The 20808-nt window shown below is 40.5% G+C and overlaps 1 long non-coding RNA gene across 2 annotated transcripts in view; it reads left to right on the top strand.

Moving 5' to 3' along the window:
• LOC109490041 overlaps positions 1-20808 on the top strand; it is a 97097-nt gene that overhangs the window by 75570 nt on the left and 719 nt on the right. The window contains exon 4 of one of the 2 annotated variants that reach the window (XR_002143229.2): positions 18660-18817. The exons of the other annotated variant lie outside the window; for it this stretch is intronic. This is a non-coding gene — a long non-coding RNA (uncharacterized LOC109490041). The remainder of the gene's footprint in view (positions 1-18659; positions 18818-20808) is intronic. 2 annotated transcript variants of the gene reach the window in all.

Consider the following 20808-nt stretch of genomic DNA (forward strand, 5'->3'; position numbering starts at 1 on the left):
AGAGAGAGAGAATCCTAAGCAGGCTCCATGCACAGCATGGAACCGGACACAGGACTCTATCTCACGACCCTGAGATCATGACCTGAGCTGAAATCAAGAGTCAATGCCCAAATGACTGAGCCACCCTGGCACCCCTGTTTGCTTGTTTGTTTGTTTAAATTAAAACATTTAAAAATTTTTTGTTTATATTTGAGTATAGTTGACACAATGTTACATTAGTTTCAGGTGTCCAACATAGTGATTCAACATCTCTGTATCTTATGCTATGCTCACCATAAGCGTGGCTACCATCTGTCACCATACAATCCTATTACAGTATCTGACTCTATTCCCTATGCTGTGACTTCTATTCCTGTGACTTATTCATTCCATAACTGGAGGCCTGTATCCCACTTCCTTTCACTCACTTGCCCACCCCCCACCCTCTTCCCTCTAACAACCTTCAGTTTGTTCTCTGTATTTAAAGGTCTGATTCTGTTTTTTGTTTGATTGTTTATTCATTTATTTTGGTTTTTAGATTCCAAATTCCAGTGAAATCATATGGTATTGTCTTTCTCAGTCTGACGTACTTCACTTGGCATAATACCCTCTAGGTCCATCTGTGTGGTTGCAAATGTCAAGATCTTATCCTTTTTATGGCTGTATAATAGTCCATTATATATATTATATTATTTATATATAATATTATCACATCTTCCTTATTCATTTATCAATGGACACTTGGATTGCTTCCATATCTTGGTTATTGTAAATAATGCTGCAATAAACATAGGGGTGCATGTATCCTTTCAAATTAGTGTTTTTGTTTTTTAATCACAGTTTTTTTGATGTCTCTTTGGCTAAATGAGGTCTGGGATCAGAAGGAAAAAATAATTATAATTAAGGTGAATGAATGAATAGTCATTCAACATATATAAATTCAACAGGGAATTATTGAAGCCCTACTCTGGGCCAGACACTGTGCCAAGCCAGAGGGTATGGAGATGGAATTCGTATACTCAGCTTAGACTCTCCCGTAACTTGGAAGTGTGGATGAAGTACATTTATTTCCCATAAATCACTTCAGAGTCTTGCAGGGCTTAAGGTGCAGAAATCATTTTCCCAGTCCAGACCTGGCATGCCCTTCAACTCTGACCACAACTGTTTGTCTACCACCCACTGATCCTGTGGGGTTTGCCAGTGAATTTGTGTTTAAGCGAGACAAGAGGACGGGAGGAAGACAGAGTGAGAAGATAATTGCAGAGCAGAATAGAACCAGCTTTAAAAATGAGAAAAACGAAGAACAGAATAAAAGGCCATTTCAAAATTTTAATCAGTGGATTGGTGCTATCTTGGTGATATTTTATAATCTGTGGCAAAATGACTGTAGTGCTTAACCATGTGCTAGTTTAAGGTTTAACCTTTAAAGTTTAAAGTAAAACCTTTAAGTTTGAGGCCCTTCATGGGAAACACTTATTTTAGGAATATCTTCTTCCTAATTTAAAATGTCCCCTCTTTTATGACAGCATGTACTCATTTGACAATTCTGAGAATCCCCCAGAATACATTTCTTCGTCTGCAAAATCTGGAAGTCAGGAACCACTGAGAAATTTGAGCACAGTTCCCCCCACATGAGATACTTTAGCTCTTCTATAGACAGAGGCATTTTTCAGAGTGAAATTTCTCAGGAAACGACCCTGCCTTCTTTATGCAGAAAATGAAGAGGAAATGGTCGTTGGAATTCTAGAACCAAAGCTTCCCTCACAGTCTGTAGGTAGAATACATTGGGCCCATCAAAGGTTTGAATTTGAGAAGCTGGCCTGTAGGCAAGGGGTCAGACCAGTGTCCACAGGGCTGGCTGGAAGTGTGGGACACAGGAACAGGTGAGTCGAGATGCATCATATTTGAGTTACAATGAATTTCTGTCTTTCTCAGCAACGGCATTTGCCATCCAGCTGCAGCAAAACTAGGAAATTCCTCCCACAGCTGGGGAGGAGGGAGTTGCCTTCATTTTCTAGAAAGGTGTTGGTTAATATCCTTTTTATGTCTTGTTCATCTAAAGCAAAGAAGACTCCTGAAACTAGAAACCTCTCCTAATGTGAAGCTAGAAGCCACTCCCAATCACACAAGGCTCCAAAACAGTGAGCTTTCACGTCAGGACTTCCTCTTTGAGTCTGCAGAAGTGAACTGTGCTTTTCTTTGGGCGTTGACAAAGGCGTTGAAGAACACGCGATCTACCTGCGGGAGTAGATTCACTGTGCTGCTCTCGTTACAGTGGGGTGTGCTCACCTTGCCCTCTTCTCTCTCTTACGTTCACGTTCACCTCAGCTGTAGGCTGAAAGAATCCCATTGCTTTTCTCCATAGGACTAAACTATGATTTTGTTAACAGTACTCATCAGTGCCGTGGACTGAACTGTGTCCCACTACCAAATTCAAATGTTGAAGCCCTAATCCCCAAATGTGACTGTATTTGGAAATAGGGCCTCTAAGGAAGTAATATCAATTAAGTGAGGTCATAAAGGCAAGGCACTGATCTGATAGAATTCGTGTCATTATTGGAAGAGACATCAGAAAACATACCCTCTCTTTTTCTCTCCCTGCCCTGTGAGGACCGAGCAAGAGGGCGGCCATCTCCAAGCCAGGAAGAGAGCCCTCACCAGAAACTGAACCAGCTGGCATCTTGATCTTAGACTTCCAGCCTCCAGAACTATGAGAAATTGATATGTGTTACTTAAACCACCAGTCCATGCTAGTTTGTAATAGCAGCCAGAGTAGACTAATAGAATTAGTAATTATCATATAAATTGACCTTTGCTTCTTAAGAATGAGATGTTCAGCCAGACGAAGTGATGAAGGTCTCTTTTGGGCACCACATTGTCATTTAGGAGACAGGTACTAACATCTATTTGTATCTTCACCTGTTTGCTAGGCATGTGCTAATCGTTTTCTGTGCACCAGATAAGAAGCTGTGGGTTAGAGGGGTTATATAACTTGCCCAAGGACATGGAGCTAGTAAGTCCGAGGCTCCAGTGGTTTATTACAGGTTTGCTGGGCTCAGAAGCCAGGCTGTACCTGTTTGCTGTGCCTCCTGCAGAGCCTACCTCGGGCTGTGTTCTCACCTTTGCCATTTAACACTGCACTTCTGCTGTAGAGATTAAAACCACTTAAAAATTGGGGAAGGTTCTTTTGGAGATTTATCAAGAACCATTGTTTATATGATCCCAATTTTGCAAGAATATAGAAAGACAAAAGAAAATATGTATGGTGTATGTTGCAGTATAAAAGCCTGGAAGAGTGACATCCAATGTAATGGGTTTTTGTTTGGTTGGTTTTTTTTCCTGAATAGTAAGATAATGACTAATTTTATTTTGCTTTTATATCTTTTTGGAAGATTTTGTTTTTCACTCACAGCTTTCATAATCAGAAAAACCATTTCTAACAGTGTAAAACAAGACACAGTCTCCTCCTCTGACATTGTGTGCTCTGCCACGGCAGAGGGGTGCCTGATGGCTCCTCGTTTGAAAGCTGGGCACCAAGGTTGGGGCTGGGGAGAAGCACAGAAAGAAGTAAATGGCAGAAGCTGACCCCAGATAATCCCATTACAGAGAAACGGGATTTTCAAGAGTGTCTGCTCATAGAATTAATATGCTGACACTGGTTCAGTTCCAAACCTAACTGGGAAAACATGAAAATGGTTACCATCTGGAGCTGTCTGGTGTCAGGCGGTGAGGTGAGGAGGCGGTCTGTGGCCAGGGCACCCACGGATGGGGCTCCAACACAGGCATTGCTTTCTTGGTGCCCCCGCCTTCTTCCTCTGTATGGAGAGGCGGGAGAAGGAATTACACCTCTCTGTGACCTTCAGATGACCCAGTGACTCAAACAGTGTGGCCACGGTTAAAGTGACATTTCCAAATAACGGAGTGTTCCATAGAAGCCAGATTGTATCTTTGTAGATCTGTCTTTATCAAAGAGTAAAGAACTGGAAAACAAATTCCCTGCTTGTGTTCTATAGTGTGTGGCCTAGATGGGTGGTATTATCCATGGTTATCTTGGCAGTGATCTGTTCTTGTTCCCCTCTTACATCTTCTCAAGTGCCACTTTTGGCAAAAGAGCACAGGAGAAATATTCTATGCTGAGGACAGGGAGATAGTAGGGTTCCTGTCCCCAGCTCTCCCCAGAGTTTACTAAGGAAGAGTTGTTAATAATACAGAGCTAGGATTTCTTTAGGGGAAATCATGGTGACTGAAATCTTCTTATAAGTGCTAGAATGTTCTGGAGGGGATCCTGCTGATTAGAAAGTAAAAGGGCTATTGTGTTTTCTCTAGGGAGACTTTGAAGGCAGGTGGTGACCTGAACACAGCAGTACTTCTAGAAGGATTTGCAGCTTTTCCAAAGCAGGACTCTTTTTTGGGTAACTATTTGTGGGGGAGTGTTGTGAAGGAGTGAAATACTTTGTAAGGGTCTAATTCTACATGAATTCATCCACATTTGCCATTAATTTTTATAACTCTTGGAAGGCAGGGATCCTATCCTATCTTCCTATTTGCTCCTTCAACAGCCATTACTGAGCATCTGTTATGTGAATAGCTCTGTGCTACACACTGAAGTTATCCATGTATGAATATATTATACACGTATTCTTCATATATACTATGTATGTATATAGTAGGGGCTACGTGGGAATTTGTGAGAACATATGAGACAGACTTAATCTCAGGTCAGGCAAGGCTTCCCTAAGGAGGAGTTATTTAAACTAAAAGTATAAGAACGATAAGAGGAGCTGACATTTATTGAGTATTTGCTTTGCACCAGACGATGTGTTAAGTGCTTTACATAAGTTATCTCATTTAATCCTTTAAGGTAGGGACAACTATTATGTTCATTTTATAGATAAGGAAACTGAAGCCTGGAGAATAAATTACTCAAAATTGTACATCTAGCAGGTGTTAGGACATGGACCTATCTTTTGGGCAAGTTAGATTTATATTTATATGTATATATGCAAATATGTATGTATAAGTGTGCACTAGTTTCTCCAGCGCTCTGACTCTGGAGCCTTGGCTTTTCACCTTATTACCCAATTGCTCTTTACCGTGCAGGATGACTAGGGTAGGAAGAGCCTATCTTTCTAGTCAGAGGCACAGCTTAGCACACTGTGAAATGTACAATAACTATGTACATGAACGACTCCAATAAAGTTCACATCTTATTCTGAAAAAGAACTTGCAACAAAAGGATTGATCTCTTTCACAAACGGTTTTAGTTTGAGCTCCTGTAGAAGCAAATACTATGACAAGGACTCCAATAGAGGTGATCCCAGGAAACACTGGTGGGAGAGTGGGAAGTGAGACAGGAAAGAAAAGAAAGCCAAGGTAAGGGCTCTTTGTCAAGCAAGTTCCCACTGTGGGAAACCGAAGTTTAGTTCTGCTGTGGATTTCTGGGAGCCAGAATAGAACACATCCTGGGGTAGGATGTTCTCCTCCTGAGAGGTAAAGGAACTGAGGCATTTTTACACCAACACCCATTGGTCTGTTTTGGGGAGCTCTTCATGGGTGACATGAATTCCCTTGTGTTTTTGACCTACCAGGTAGCAGCAAAGGCCTTCCAGCAGAGAAACACAGGTGCATTTCCCTGAGAGGCTGCAATTTGGTCCAGAGGCACTGAGCTAAGAGGGGCACAGGGCCATGGGGAGAATACTGAGAACATCTGCCTCGGGTGATTGGAAGGAATCATTTTCTAAGATTCCTGGTTCCAACGCTGCATGTGGAGAGAAGCAGGGCCTTATTTCCCAGAAATACCAACCCCCTAAACTAGACATACTGTCCTGTGGGAGTCGTTAGTCTCCCAGTTCAAACACAGATTCAATCAAAATCCCCGCAACAGTGAGTGACTAAGTCCATTCTTTTGTTTTCTTCTTTCCCCTCGTCCATATTATCAAGTTGTGTTTATTGAGATTTGCCCAGTCCTCTATTTCAAGTTCAGTGTTACAGAGAAATAGGTAACCATGTTGGGTGGTTGTGACATGAGCTAGAAAACATAGATAAGGAGAGGAAACCTGTATGTGAAGGTCACCTCAGGTACTTCCAAATCCTGTGATACAGATTTGGCACTGGATAATTAGAAAACAGTCTTTCCTTCTTTTTTCTTTTGTGGGGGGAGTATGTGTCCACTGGAGGGGGTGCAATTTGAAGCCCACCATCTTCTGCATGTCTCAAGTCTGGTGGGAGAAGAACCTCTTGTCTCTGTGTACCTTTTGGAAGCATTTACTTTGGCTTTCATAAAACTGAATGTGAAAGCAGAGGCATTCTCTTTGTGTGGAAAATCGTTACCAAATCCTCCTGAAGGAGGATCTGAAAGTGATGGGATTGGGGACGGAGGGAAATGGATCTCTTTGCTCCCTCACACTGGTGACAGAGTTCTCTTTCCCAGGGAAATAGGGCCCCACTGAAATTAATTGTTTGGGGAAGGAGGGAGGGAAACGTTTTCTTTACCAATCCAAGAACCCTCAACATCCCTAGAGAGGAGGTCATTTTAGAAGCCTCAAAGGAATTTCTGGAAGAAGAGGTATAACCACATCTCCATAATCCCTGGAGGGGATGCTAAGGATAAAATGAAATAAACTCCACATTTTTGGAAATAGTAACAGAAGTGAGCAGCTTCAGAGGATGGTTCTCAAAATGGTGTAAGGAATTCCTGGGAGATGTTGAAAGGTTAAGTTGTGTGAACGTCACTGTGTTCCCTAGTGAAGGTAGATGAAATGCCCTCACAGAGGAGTGGCAGAAAGGGTGGCAAATAGGGCACAGAGAAAAGGTAGTGGGGAAACAGAGGATTATGGGAGTCCTCTGGAAGAACTGGGGAATAAGAAAACTGGAGATATGCTGCTCTCACCTGGTAAGAGAAGGTGAGGACTGTCATGACTATGTAAATAAGTGTTTAATAATAGTTATAAAGTGTATTCACAGGAAATTTGAGGTATGGTCAGGTCAACAGATCAAGAGGAAGATTTCCATTGAAAAGACAGTTTCTTCCAGTTCCCAAGAGGAAGGGGTTTGCCACATCAGGGTTGGAAAGGGCAGGGGGCATTTGGAGAAGAACTGGGGTCAGTTGGAAGGAGAGGGAGAGAGAGAAAACCGCAGACAAGAGCCTTTATTGTAGTTTCTGTGGGAAAGAACAAGCAAGACAGGGTAAGCAGGTTTAAGATTGGCCAGATTGAATAATTTCAGTGGACTCAAGGGCATAGGAGCTGTCCCTAGCTGTCTGGTCCCTGGCCCTGAGATGATTAGGTAGACCATGGCTGGGAGTGTGAAAGCCTGATAAACACAGTGGTTGGAGTGTGGGCTGTAGAATGGTTGGTGTGCATTTGAAAAGTGTGCTCATGGGTGAGTTGTTCCTACCTAGGAATTAGCTAACCCTGGGATGGGCAGTCTCTCCAGGGTCAGTAAGGCCCCAGATGTCAAAGCATCAGAATACAGAAAACAAAAGACATGGTTAATACGACAAACCAGCTGGGAGTGGTGAGCACCATTTTTTTCTTTTTCTTTTTAAGCCTTTCATAAGAGGTTAAAATACTTTACATTTTAAGTCACAGCCCCTAATGGCCACATAGACCAGCTCTAATGTCTCTACTCATGAAGGGAAGTGGTTATGTTTGTCCCAGGCCTCATTTAGAAAGGAATTTGAAATCCTTCTCTGTAGAAGGCCTCATATGCATAAGTACAAAACCTTATTCATTAATAATAAACTTCAATGGAAACTTTTAATCATGTTTTTAAGGGCTGCTGTTTCAAAGTAATCCAGTAGAACCAAAGCCTTCATTATTTGAGAGATGTTTTTATGCAAAGTCTGTTGATACCACACTTTGAAAGAGAATTAATGATGAGCTTGGGTGAGTTGGGTATTCAAAAAGATGTCAGGGCGAGTCCCCCATTGAAAATATGGAATACAGTGTGGTATTAAATGGGGTTCCTGTTCCAGCCCCACATGCTGCAGCTCTGAACTCTGGTTCCCCTTCTCTTTTTCTCTCTTGGGTTGCCCTGCCAATAAGAAACCAGTCCGAAAATTACATATAACACTGTATGTCACTATATGGCATTATTGTTGCTTCCATTTGCATATTAATTTTCTAGAATCAGATAGCTGTGCAACTGCATACATAACACCAGGGAGTGTATGAAGAAGGGGTAGGTGGTATACTATAGCGCATAGATCTCTGGGTTTGACCTAAAAAAACAAAACAAAACAATGAAAACAAAATGTTTTTAAATAGGCAGAGGCTTAAACCTCAATAGACTTTGGTTCTTCAGCTTGTTAGGACAGTTTGGTCTCTGAATCACTGAGTGAGCTCTCAGGGAGAGCTGAGCTCTTGGAAGCGGGAGCACATGCATGTCAAAGCCAGTGTTGGCTCTAGGACCTCAGGGCATCCTGGTGTGGTGCAGCATCCAGAAAATGTAGCCAACAGTTCACTTGTGTCCAAAAGTCTAATGCTCACATTGAAAAGTCCTCTCAGGTCACCTAGTGCAAAGCAGCCCTCTTCAACTCCAGGCCCTTGGGCTCTGCTACTCCCACCCAGTTTAGCCTCTGTCTGCCGATATGGAGAGTTTCAGGAGACTCTAAGTAGACTGTGCTTCGTGGGGACAGTTGGACTTTACTCCCCCATACTGGCTCTGCACCGTCATCGCTGGACTTGCCACGGGTTCCCAGTACTTGTCAACAGTATTTCTATAATTGCAGAGTCGACTCTGGACCAGCCTAAGTGACCCCAGTACCCACAGACCCAGAAATACAGGCTCTAATCACCTACGGGTGTTCATGGTGTCATGAAGGGAACATGGGGTTGCTAAAATTTTAATTTTGCCATATGAGAATTAAAAAGAAATCCTTTTCTACTTCTCCTATCATTTCACAATAAAAGGGCATTATAACACCCCAAAATAGGAATACACTGTCCTAAATTTTCTCAGGTACTCACTGTCTGGAGAAAATGTTGGCACAGATTGCTAGGCTAGGTAGAAGTAATTGAATCCTATTTAGTGAGTGGTTAGCCAGGTGCCAGAGACTCTTCTAAGCCCTTACATATATTCTCATGTTTTCCTTTTTAAAGTTTTTTTTTTTTTAAAAGATTTTATTTATTTATTCGACAGAGATAGAGACAGCCAGCGAGAGAGGGGAACACAAGCAGGGGGAGTGGGAGAGGAAGAAGCAGGCTCATAGCAGAGGAGCCTGATGTGGGGCTCAAACCCATAAGGCCGGGATCACGCCCTGAGCCGAAGGCAGACGCTTAACCTTAACCGCTGTGCCACCCAGGAGCCCCTCCTTTTTAAAGTTTTTTGATGGCTCCAAGCGGTCTGTGGCAGTGACAGCAAATTATCATTTCTGTTACCCTGGATCCACTGATAAGGCCTTGCCTAGGGCGTTGTGTAGATAGGGATCTTGAGATTAACCAAGGCTCAGCTGGAAAGAGTGCTTCATTGATGAACATTTCCTGACCTGGGAATGTGTGTGGCGTGTGGCGTGGATGGTTAAGAGGGGTGGGTGTTTTTCACCCCACAGCCCTGCAAAAAAGTGTTCAAAGCCCTCCGTGGGCAAGTCAACTGCTTTACAGTCCTTGGGATACCTCTTCAGACTTGCCTCCTGCCCCCTTTCTTTAAATTCAGCGCCCTTGCTTCTCTGTAATATGCACACGAATCTCCAGGGAATCTTGTTCAAATGCAGATTCTTACAGTAGGTCTGAGTTGGGGTCTGAGATTTCACACTTCTATCAAGCTCCCAGATGTTGCTGGTCCAAGGACCACACTCCCAGTAGCCAGGCCACTTACCATTCATTCCTGAAACCTCCCGTGTGTTTTTCATGTACCTTTACTCATCAGTAAATAAGGATTACCATTCATTATTTACTAGGTGGGAAGCCATGTGCTACGTTTTTTACGTAAATCATCTTTTTTTAATCTTGACAACAAACCTCTTAGATAGGTAATAGTGTTATTATCCCATTTTACAAATGACTAAAACCAGACTCAGAGGTTAAATAAGTTCCTCGAGTTTAGAGGACAGCAGGGGTCTTGAACTCCAGCCTGCAGGACCACAAAGCATATACTCCAACTCCTTGCTACTCAGCCTGTGAATTGGCAGTATTAGGATCTCCTGAGAGCTTGTTAGAAAAGCAGAGTATCAGGCCCTGCCCCAGATCCACTGAATCAGAATCTGCATTTTATCAAGATCCCAGGTAATTTGTGTGCACATTAAAGTATCGGAAGTGCTACTTTTCCTATTTTCTCATGCATCTCTTCCAAAATACAAAGCCTTGAATCACGATTTTTACCACACCATTTCAATTGAGGATTTTTTAAAAAATATTTTGCAGTTTTGAGCCCACAGATTTGACCCAAAGGACGTTTTTAATAGGTTGCTGGGAAAAATTTTGGCTCAGCAGAAATAATCAGCACAAAATAAAAGTGACAATGCCTAAAGATGCAAGTGGTAAAACGTAATATACATGAAAACCTGCGTAAAGTGTTATAGGTTGGTCATATTGGATACTGCGGGAATTGGCTCAGGAAAAAAATTACACTTGATAGAAATAATCAACATGAAATAAAACTGTCAACAGCTAAAATTGCACATGGCAAGATACAAATTTAAAAAAACTGACAGAAGAATCAAGTCTTCTTAAAAAATAAATTAAATCTCAAGATTGGACCCAGAAACACTGAACTTGTTAGAAATAGTGGCTTCAAAAAGAAGGCTCAAAAAAGCAGAGATTATGACTCTCAAATTATTTCTAGACAACTATAAAACCGTGATTAATGATTCAATATTATGTTCCATGAATGCAGAAATTAATATCTGTCTTATTTACTATGTATTGCCATCATCTAGAACATTGCCCAGCATATAATAGTATCTCAGTTAAAAAAATGTTGCACAAAATCTTAAAATTGACAAGGAATATAATCTGAAAAAAAATTCAATGGGAATTGAAAAAAAATGAAAATGGCAAAAATATTGAAAAAGCTGTTAATGTGTGGTATAGAATTTGATCAAAGAAGGAAAGTGATTTAATGGCATTTGATCCAGAGAATGGTTTGCATCTGACAAAGATTTCATGAGAAGATGATTAATCAGTGTTAGCAAATTTGGATAAGAAATTCATAAACATGAGTCAAAATGGGCTAGAAGAGTGAGATCATACCATCCACCTGTTCAAGTGGTGCAGTGAAAAATATGGAGCATAGCAGCTGCACGAAGACCATCTGTATCCCTTCCTTCTGGCAGCAAATCTTAAGTATCCTTCAATGCCTAACTGAAATTTAACGTCTTCCATTTCGCCCTCGCTGATCCAAAGTAGAACATTTTGTCCCCGTTGTTTTTATCCTTACCATTTTGACCTGAGGATATGCTGATTATACCATAGAACCTATTGAAATTCATCAAAGTTGACAGAAGACTTTTGAAAACAATGAATGTATTTTCATAATAGAGAAACCTTGCAATATCTAAGAATTACTTACAATTTTATTATAGGTTAGCCAAGAAATAAATGCCAACTATCAGACTGTTATTCAACTCATAATATATATTACTAAAGAAAATATATAAAATATAAAGTGTTATATGATTAACTGCCTGAAAAGTCACCTCTTGTTTATAGTATTAAAAACTACAAAAGTTCACCAAAAATAAAGAACTTGTGGAAATATGCAATACAAAGTAAAATGTTCATGGTTGAACTGTACATGGTAACAGTCAAACTGATGGAAGAATAAAACTTCTTCCAAATTTAGATCTGAATATTTAAACACAGGAGGTTGGACTTAATGAAAATAATCACAGGATAAATTTTACAGTGGGATTCAGTACATACGCTTTTAAGTATGCTCCATAAAGACATAAACTAAATATGAAAGAGTTATATTCTAAAATGTTCATTAAAAAGTTGTTTATAACAGAGAAAAATTAGCAGATACTGCTAAATATGGAGTATTAGGGGAATATTAAGTAAACTGCATCACCTTCTCTTATGGTTAATGACTGTTTCCCAGAGCAGCATCTCCACATTTGTATCTGATCATTTTTATCTGTATGAAAATGGAAATAATATTTTCCCCATTCTCCTTAACACTTTTGCAAGCTGGCATCTTTGTAGGGGGTTGTGTGACGTCACTAATAGTGAGGGCCTTGGCAACGCAGAGTTACTGCTACTGCTGTTCAGCCCGAGGATGCCAAACCCCAAAGTGATGTCTAGGGCTTGAGGTGGGGCTGTACTGAAGGATCAGTATGTAATCTTGGTAATAGCCTAGCATCTTGGGATCTAGAGATTGAGGTCAGAGGAGCATGACTAAGCAATACAAAATGCACTCCACAACCTCAAGTAAAAACCTAACACCCTGTCTTTCTTGATTTACTTATTAAATCATTCAACAAATTTTTATGGAGCGGCTACTTGGCACCAAGCATTGTTCCAGACAATGTACTGATTTAGAATACCAAATCTAGAGACTGAATTGTGAACATAAGAGACAAAAACTGTCTGCCCTCGTGGAGCCTACATTCTGGTAATGAGAGACTGTCATAAAACAAAGGAGTAAATTATACAGTATATTAGCAGTTGAGATGTGATATGGAAAAAACAAAGCAGAGAAGGAGCACAGAAGTGCTGGGGAGTGGGGCTGCCATTTTAAAATGTGTGGTAAGAGGGGGGTCTGATGAGGAGATGGCATTTGAGCAGACTTGAGGTAGGTCGATGGGCCATGGAAGTATCTGGGAGAAGACGTCCAGGTGTAGGAAAGAACTTCCCTCTGGTATTCTCTAGCTTTAGACTTCATCTGTGGCTCAGTCTTTGGTATGAATAACCCAAACTTTGCAAATGGACTCTAGGCTAATGAAGTTTTGGAATTTTGGAGAAGGAACCCTCAGAGTACAGAAATATCTTAACCCTTGTTAGAAATTATTTCAAGTCTGTAGCTTTTCAACTGGGCTAGGAGGTTTTGAGGCCCCACGCACCCAATCTCTGCCATTAGAGTTTATGTTAATGTTTCCAAAATGTGTTCTTCAAACTAAGTTGATAGTTGCTTGGTGAAAAAGGGTCTTATTCTTATACAAATTTGGGAAACACAATGTGCTCTCTTCCCAATTTGAAAAGCCCTGCAACAAAGAAACCTGTTGACTTTGGTTTAACCCCCAGCTTCCCTAACTTATTCTCATGCCATGACTATTAATATCCCATGAACAGATGCTCAGCAGAGCACCCTGGCCCACACAATAGGGTTGTGGCTGGTTGCAGACTGTCTGGTAATTGTTCTTTCCCTACTCCAAATGTCGGTGTTGTTGAATTGTAAGGCAGGCCTAGGTGATAAAATTCTCTTGCATAACCACTTGGTCCTAGACACAGAGGACAAACAACAGAAAATCTTTCTGGATGAGATTGAATTGCTGGCTAACTATTGCTTTAGAAGGAGTCACCGGTGGTTAGAAATATGGCCCTATGAAAGAGGTCAGTCAGGGTCTTCTTGAAGATTGAAATCTTACAGGCTTCAACAGAAACAACATATCGCAATGCACTGAATACAGAAGCAGAGAGAATCTAGCTATCCAGACATTAAATTGGCAAATATGTAAAACAGTGCCACTCTTGTCTCTCTTTATTTTTTGGTTTTGGAAAATATAGTTGTTTTTCATAAAAATATTTTACTTATGGTAACATGTAATTATTATTTTAAAATTATGTAACTAAGATTTAAACATTTTCTCAGTGTCAGTTTCTAATATGGTAAATATTGCTAGCTATAACCTACATAAACTAAAGCCCTTTGGGGTCCTCAATAACTCTTAAGAATGTAAAGAAGTCCTGGAACCAAAAAACTCGAGAATTGCTAAAATAGGCAAGCCTTTTATAGTTTCTAAGAAGTCGAACCACTGATTTGAGGCTTGTGAGCACAGTGCACTGAAGGCAACTCAGAATACCCTCTCTACTCTGGACCCATCCCGAAACAGCGCAAAAAGCGATTTTGATTTTTGCCAATGAAAGTCTTTTTAGTAAGTCCTAATTATCCCTATCATGTACTTACCCTTCCGCACACAAGAACTCTGCATCTTTCTGTTGTCAACATAGAATTTTTGAATTGCCAAGAACTTACTGTCCGATCCCACCTGAATTTAGTTTTCTGTCTTCGGCAAAGTCTCATGCATCCTTGCGATGTTGTTCTTACCTTAAAGCTGCACAAATATTTATTGAGTGCCTCCTATGTACAAGGCACTTTTCTAATGAGTGGGGAGACAGTAATAATGAAGGAGATGCTCTCCTGCCCTTGTGGAGTTAACAGCCCGGTGAGAGACTGGGTAATATTTAATCGAACACTTAGCCCGTGTCAGGTTCTGTGCCTTTTGCACGTGATATCTCCATCTCATGATTGTGACAATTCTCTGAGGTTGTTTGCTTGTATCCTCATTTTACATGAAAGAAGACAGGCTCAGAGAAGTTAAGAACTTTGCCCAGTCCCAGTAGTGGACACTCTTGGTACCCCCACCAAATCCTCTCCAGCCATTTCCGCTAGTGCGGGGCATCTATCCTTTCATTTGGTGTGTCTTGCTGCTAATGGATTGTAGCCTCAGAATACTTCAGAGGGCTGCCCATGGGCTACCGTAGCTGCCCAGCGTGTGCCCAGGTGCCCACTAGCTGATGGCCGTTGCTCGAGTACAAAAGCCCAGCTTCCTTTGCCTCTGGACAAACTCTGGGTGTAATTTACCCTTCAGACCTTTGCAGGGATCAGGCTGAGGCCGGTCTTTAAGTAAAATTAGACCTTTGCTTAGCTGCTGCTTCTTCCCTAGTCTGCTTCTCAAACTTTTACTGTTGGTTCTGGGAGTTCTTTATTGATAATAAATCACTTGAATTTGAGTCTTTGGTTTAGGGTCCCATTCTGGAAGAATCTGACTGAAGACAATGACCCACCTGGGTGGCAGAAGTTAGGATTTGATCCCAAGCCCGTCTAACTTGAGCACACGTGCTGTTAACCAGCAGGCTTGACTATGCGTTTTCAGTTTGTTGGTCTGGGCAGGTGGTGAGTTGGTCCATTCAGTTGTCAATTCTATATTACCACATTTCTTATTTTGCCACACACAAGGGTGGCTCTTTTTACCTTGAGGATATGTGTTCTTCACCTTCTTGAAAGGAATTCTGTACAGAGGTGAAAATAACATTCAGCTAGGTTGTCAAACTTATTTAAAACCAGTCAACTGAGAACAGATATATATAAGCATGTACTAGCTTCTTCCCTCCCCCACCAAAGTAAACATAAAGGAAATATTGATCAACTCTTATTTCCTTCCACCATGATGGCAATATGTAAAGCAAATGGAAAATAGTAGATTAGCAATAACATACCATGGGCTCCTGCCATAGAATCAGCATCAGTAGCTAAAATGTCATAGGCTGTCACCACCTCAAGAGAGGAGCAGTAGTGGCCTGGTGTGTGTGGCAGTCACAACATCACTGTGTTGAGTTCTGCCTTTTGGGTTGAATGCACCAGCTGTTATCCCCCAATGTCCTAGCCTCCCCTTGATTTGGTTCCCCTAAACTGGAGTCAGAATCGTTATAATTTCCTATCTGTTGCCTCTATAGAAAACACTTCTGTTCTTGACTATTGGTTGCCCCCTTGTATTGTGTGGTCCTTGAGTTTGGTGTTAAAATTCACAAAAGGCATGGGGACATGTATCCTTACAGTAGCCTTAGCATCAAAAACATTTCTGTGAAAAGGACCCTTCTCCATTACTACAGAACTGTTTATTTTTTCAATTAACTAAGGATAAGGTGGTCCACTGGGGAATTTTGGCTTGGAGTCCCAGAATTTAAATATGTATGCTCAGTGGGAGGCTAGGAAGACCTTAGATTAATCCAGTTCTTGCAACATCTGGGGCTGGGTTTGTGGTGGGGGTGGCTAGTTTAAGTGCTGACTTTGGAAGGAGCCATTCTGTCCAAGTTTGGAGCCATGGGCTCAGGCCACAGCTGCAGGCTTGGAATATTTTGTTGACCTACACTCAGTTGAAAAGTTGACAGTATACCCTTTGACATGCCTCGGTGTCTACTCTCATACCACTGTTTTATCTTTTCTCTCCTCTTCAACCAAAAGCACCTTATATCTAACTTGATACTTTGCATACAGGCTTTAAGATATAGTCCATTTTTTGATTTAAGAAAGAATGAGCCCCAGGTGAGCCTTAGGAAGGCCAAGGAGCCTCTCAGTGACCCACAATATGCTCCTTTCAGGTTAGACTGAACGCAGTGCTTTTCTTCCTTCTCTCTGCTAGCTGAGCTATTGAGTTTTAAAGCAAGTGTATATGTAGAAATCCAATAAATTATGTAGCTCTGCTCTGGAAAATCTTCTGTGTCAGAAAATGGCACCAAAAAAATGTGGGAGAGCTTATCAGGAACTCCTGAGATTACTAATTAAGGCAGAGTGAGCGACCACACCCTGAACACTTTTTATGTCCTTCTTTACCCTATGTCCTCCCTCCTCCAGTCTGGAACTACAGATGCTTCAAACTCCCCTAAGGTAGGGATGACCAATGATCAAACTGACCGTGGGAGAAACTAGACTTTGCCATGACCTTCAGCAGAGAGCCCCAATAAGAATTTTAAATTTTACCCTCAAATTCATGAAACTGAGAAATATTTAGATCATTTACTCATTTACAGATTTGTGTATGTGAAGTGTTTCAGAGGAGATACTTCTTTTTATTGTGGCATCAATACAATCTATAATGGATGGCATCTGGTCCCTGATTTTGCCTCCTCTATTCCATTTCCATTGATGTGAAGGAATGGTTTCTTGAACAAAATGTGTGTGATGATCTTAACACTGCTGAACAGCACTGTAGTCTTCTTAGGGCCCATGCCACCTCTCTCCTGGGCATTGTGGATTCACGTTTACATAAGGAAACTTAAAGAGGATGAGAAAAGCTTCTGGCTTCAAGTTCAGTTTAGGGTTTGCACTACCCATAAAATACCAACCACCGCCAGAAGGTGGCTTTCCATCTCAGCTCAGAGAGTGCACAATTTAGACGGGGACTAAGCAAAACTGAGAGGTAGGAAGACTTGGTTTGCCTCCCAAAGTCTCTCTATTTCTCGACAAGAGTCCTGCTCACTTCTCTTCCTCATTTCACTTCATCTCTTTCTGCTGCCCTCAAGCCCATCAATTCTGATATTAGGTACAGTTGGGTTTTCAGCTCAGTGCCAATGAATTTAGTTCAACGTGTTAACTTTCCTCTGCATTTGTCTTGTCTTTAATTATGAGAGGAAGGGTTCTACCCTTTTAAAGGCATTGTGGGGAGCCCAGGAGGTATTGTGGACCCAGAAAGGAAACTTCCTCGGGAACTCTCGACCAAGAGAAACACCATCTGAAAATGCCTAAGCTAACAAAACTGAGTTTAGGACATCTGCTTTTGGCCCATTCTCATTAACCACCATGTCCCTGGAGACTGGTTTTCCTCCTAATATGGTGAAATATGCCAAAAGCAAGTAAATTCTCCTGTGGGATTTAAAGGATTTAAATGAATCACATGGAAAGTTACCAGATCTTTCGAATGATTTATGTGGTGGAGGCATGGTTCTATTTGGATGAACTTCTTGCTGTATCCCAGGAAAAAGTAAAATATTCAATATATACTCATCAAGTGGTTCCAAGGATCTTGCCTTGAAAAAAAGTCAGTTTGTTTTAAAAGTTAGTTTAAAAATGTTTTTAGGGGCTCCTGGGTGGCACAGCGGTTAAGCATCTGCCTTCGGCTCAGGGTGTGATCCCGGCGTTCTGGGATCGAGCCCCACATCAGGCTCCTCCGCTATGAGCCTGTCTCTTCCTCTCCCACTCCCCCTGCTTGTGTTCCCTCTTTCGCTGGCTGTCTCTATCTCTGTCAAATAAATAAATAAACTTTAAAAAAAAAACCAACAAGGTGATTTAAAAAAAATAAAGAAAGAAAGAAAAATAAAAATGTTTTTAAAAATTGCACTTCTAAAGTAAGAGTCACCACATTGCCAGTCTTTTTCATCAATGCTCTAAATAGTCGCTCTTTTTGTTATCATATCGTTTAATTGCTCATAAGTAAGAAAAAGGTGTGTAAGTTTGGTCTTAATCTAAGTCTTCACACATTGAATGGAAATGTGAAGTCTCATAAAATTTATACCAAACACTTAAAACACATGAGATAAATTTTAGAAGCTGGAAACCACATGGGAATGCTGGGTCCCAGACACGTGTCCTCCTTCCCTCAAAAATCTACAGCATCTCTTAAAAGTTGAAGCTCGCTTCCACTTAAAAAGCCATTATTTTCCTTCTCAGCCTATTTTGAAACAGAACAGCAGAAACAAATTCTTCTGGGTTCCATTCACATCTCAGTGACTCTAGGAAAGTCCACAGAAAGTACACTCCTTAAAGCATTTAGTTACCATTTACTACGAAGACCTCAAAAAGCATGTGATGTTTTTCAACAACCACAGCAAAATGTATGGCTAGAGAGTCAGGAAAAAATATGCAATCCAAGTCTTGCTCTTCAAAGACGTCTTCAACTGTACAGGCAAGAATTATCAAAGAATCTTACATTATAATAAAGAAAAGAATGATCTGTTTTTAAAAAGAATAGAATGTGGGGGATCCAAATGGAATTCAGGTCACCATGGTTATGTTCTGCATTCCAGTTTGTGCTGCATGTCTCAGATGCATTGGCAACGCTGTGGGTATCACTCAGTGCACCTGCTCTGTATGCTTTACCTAGCAAGTCTCTACTGGGCAGTGTCCCTCACACCGCACGAAAACCAGCAGTAGTCCAAGAAGGGTGTTTGGGTGCTTCTTTCTAGTAAGTAACTAATCTTGGTTTAGAAATGTGGTTCTTAAAATCTTAGGTTTAGAGATCATTTTGAAAAACTGATTAAAGGCAAGAAAAAGGGAACATATATCTCATATACACATTGTATTTTGCATTCATTGCTGGGGTTCCAAGAACTTCAGGGCTAGAACGTCACCATGGGAGAAATTTCATTTAGGTTTACTTAAAGAACATCCATGATAGGCAGGAAAAAAGAAGAACGGTTCTGACCTTGGGCAAGGATATAATTCCTTGAACTAGAGACCAGTTGATTCAACCCATCAGAATAACCTTTGCCCTTGCTTCTCAGTGGTTTATAAAAAGGAGTAACAGGAAATGGCACTGCTAGGAGATTTTCAGAACTAGAAATAGTATTCAGTTGGCTCCGGAAACAGATAAATATAATACATACCAAATTCAAATTTTAAATGCTATTCAAGCCAGAGAGGCAAAGGAGGGAATGCTGATTATTTGGGGGAGAAATAGTGGGGAGTGGGGTGGGGAGGTAATAGAAAGGGAAGGCCAGATGTTCAGTTTTCAACATCAATGTTTCTGTAGCCAAGAATATATTGCTGACCCAGGCATGATAAAATGTGCAGGGATTTCCAGCAATCCAGAGTCAGCTGACTTGTTTAAGGAGGAAAACAACAATTTTAAAATAATAAAGTGAGGCTGTAAATATAATTTTCTTATCTGGGACTCTAGTTATTTATACCACAAAATGAATAGCCACATAAAGATCTTATTGTTTCTCATCAGAACAAGCTTCAAGCCCAGAGAATTGCCTTGACTTCATGAGGTTATCAGAAGAAAATGTTGTATTTTTATGCGATAGACTGACATGAATTCTATTTAATAGCCAATCTGACATGAGTCAAGATGCTATCGATTATATCAAAAACAATAGAAATCTTCATCTTATTGCTGGCTATGTGGCAGTACTGTTCTCCTTCCAAAAGCTGATGAGAATGATTTCTTTTGCTTTTCATTTGAGCCACTTTACAAGTTCGTTATTGTTGTTAGATTAAAATATTTTACCAATAACACTGAGTGAGCTATACATTGCTTTAATAAAGTGACCTTTTATAGATTTGGCTGCCTGATGACACCATTTAAAAGTTTGTGCTCTGTCCACTGTTGATTTGCCCTTGCAATTACCAAACTGAAGAAAAATGGCTTTTATAAGACATGAATCCAATTGAAACTTTGCAAGATTGGAATCATTTAATTTTTGGAGGTTGTGTTGCATCCAAAAGCCTTCTGTGGTTTGTGCACCCCAAGAATGATTTTCTATCCAAGTCATATTTGAATAAAGCAATGGATAACAACATGTCCTATGTTTCCAAGAAACCTCATCTGGTGCAGGGGTGGGAGTTCATTATCTTCTCTTATACCACCCTTCGCAGTACAGGCTGGTAAGAAGTGTGTTTGAAAGCTTGTCTGCAGAAAGAAAATTTTATTGCATTAACCAAGTCATATAACAGAAGTTATCAATTCTATGTCAGGTATTAAAAATTATATCCCAAATAAGGATATTTTTTTTCTTGTCAAAATATACAGTTTGTATTTTTCAGTACCCAAGAAGGAGTAGATTATTTTCAACAGAAATAATCCTGCTATTCTTTTTTTTTTTCTCTCTCTACTCAAGATAGACAAACATATTTTTGCTTTTTTCTTGGAAAGGATGATCTCATTAACAACTGTTTTCTTTTTCCAGATACATCTTTGGTAACCTCAATAAATATATGGTAACTTTGTGTTGCACCTTGTTGTTGATGTAAACCTTTTATAATACTAAAAAATCCCAATTTTCTAAGGCTAGGACCTATTTATTCCTGCACCTTAACCTACCCTGCCTTTCCTCCAGACAAACTTAAGTCCTGTCTAAGACCTCTAAAACTGAAACACTTAACAAAAAGGTCAGTGATCATAGGGAACTTATACTGAGAAATAAAATGATTTTCAATAAGATCTGGTAAAAA

This window comes from Ailuropoda melanoleuca, chromosome 1, assembly GCF_002007445.2.
Source record: "Ailuropoda melanoleuca isolate Jingjing chromosome 1, ASM200744v2, whole genome shotgun sequence".
Taxonomy (NCBI): domain Eukaryota; kingdom Metazoa; phylum Chordata; class Mammalia; order Carnivora; family Ursidae; genus Ailuropoda; species Ailuropoda melanoleuca.